The sequence below is a fragment of the Penaeus chinensis genome, chromosome 25, assembly GCF_019202785.1.
Source record: "Penaeus chinensis breed Huanghai No. 1 chromosome 25, ASM1920278v2, whole genome shotgun sequence".
NCBI classification, from domain to species: Eukaryota; Metazoa; Arthropoda; class Malacostraca; order Decapoda; family Penaeidae; genus Penaeus; species Penaeus chinensis.
The window spans coordinates 484,304-485,730 of NC_061843.1; the positions used below are offsets into that span (position 1 = coordinate 484,304).

At 50.7% G+C, this 1,427-nt stretch overlaps 1 protein-coding gene across 6 annotated transcripts in view; it reads right to left on the bottom strand.

Moving 5' to 3' along the window:
- The window catches only part of LOC125038758 (protein TANC2-like), a 65,589-nt gene extending 64,996 nt beyond the window's left edge, over nt 1-593 (bottom strand). For 3 of the 6 annotated variants that reach the window (XM_047632341.1, XM_047632339.1, XM_047632337.1), the window contains exon 1: nt 384-593. The gene's annotated coding sequence lies outside the window, so the exon portion shown is untranslated. The remainder of the gene's footprint in view (nt 1-383) is intronic. The other 3 variants (XM_047632342.1, XM_047632338.1, XM_047632340.1) reach the window with 2 other exon arrangements.
- Nucleotides 594-1,427: the final 834 nt, after the last annotated feature.

The window sequence follows — 1,427 nt, forward strand, 5'->3', positions numbered from 1 at the left end:
TCGCGAAAGACAAAAACGACATAAAAAGGGAAAGCAATGTCGAATCTCCTTTGCACAAAATCACGTAATATCACGCATCCGTTGCTGTTCCCGTAAATGTTTTCCTTTTCACTGTCATGGGCGCCTCTACTTGGAAACACGGGAAGGAGCGAACTCAAAACAAAGCACAACAACGTTGCCTCTACCTTGTCGACTTACCTCGATCGACGCGACAAATACCTGTGTCGGTTCGGTCTCTATTCCTCGAATATCACTGACTAAATATCATCTGCTTACAGCCTTTCAAAAGACGAATCGAAGTTTAAACTCGTTAGTAAGGCCACACGTCTCGACGCCTCCTGCAGCCGTCACCTGAACAACGTAAGTAACACTCGTCTATATACCTGTCGTCGGTCCTTGACTACATCTTCGTAGGGTCGGGTCGGTAAGTAGTTCGGGGATGAAGGGATGTAGTCGGAAATGCTTAAAGTATTCTTCTCGAAGGCGCTGCGCTGTCTCGCCTGGCGGTGTCGTCAGCCTTTCGTCGTGTCGCAGAGCGAGGCGGGGGATGCTCGTGGAGCAGACGCAGGAGCAGCAGCGACCTTACCCGAGGGTGTCTGAGCGGGCTCTGGTGCGGCGGCGAGCTCCCTCTGGCGTGTGAAAGAGCGAGGGGCATCTGTCGCCAACGCGTTCCCCTCGCCCGTGCCCCTCGCCCGTTCCCCTCGGCTCGTGGGCACCCTCCTCCTCGTGTCATAAAACTGGGGGGCCCGCACTAATGTCGTTACGCATTAAGGAATTTCGGGAAAAAAGGGTTAAAAGAAAGGGGGAAATATCAAAAGAAAGAAAGAGAAACAGGAAGAGACGGTCTTCGTTGCGGCAAATCTCTATAAAACGCCTTCGTTTGTTTAATCTTTGTGGATCTGTGTCCCCTCCGGTTTGTGACGAGGAACCACAAACAATGCAAGGTAGTTGTCGCACCTCTCGCCTTGGCATCGCTGACGGGGTTGAGGGGTTGAGGGGAGCCTGGCGCCACGCAACCCGCGAGGTTTTGTTTGAGTGTGCGTGTGTGTGCGTGTTTTTGTAAGTGTGTGAGTGTGTGTGTGTGTGTGTGTGTGTGTGTGTGTGTGTGTGTGTGTGTGTGTGTGTGTGTGTGTGTGTGTGTGTGTGTGTGTGTGGGAGAGGTGAGGGAGGGAAGGGAAGGACGGATGGATGGGTATGTGATTGAGTGAGTGGGTGAATGAGCAAATTGAATGAATGAATGAGAGAAAGAGAAAGAGAAAGAGAAAGATAGACAGACAGACAGACAGACAGACAGACAGATAGAGAGAGAGAGAGAGAGAGAGAGAGAGAGAGAGAGAGAGAGAGAGAGAGAGAGAGAGAGAAAGACAGACAGACATATAAAGAGAGAAAAAGAGAGACAGACAGGTATGCAGATAGAAAAAAAACAC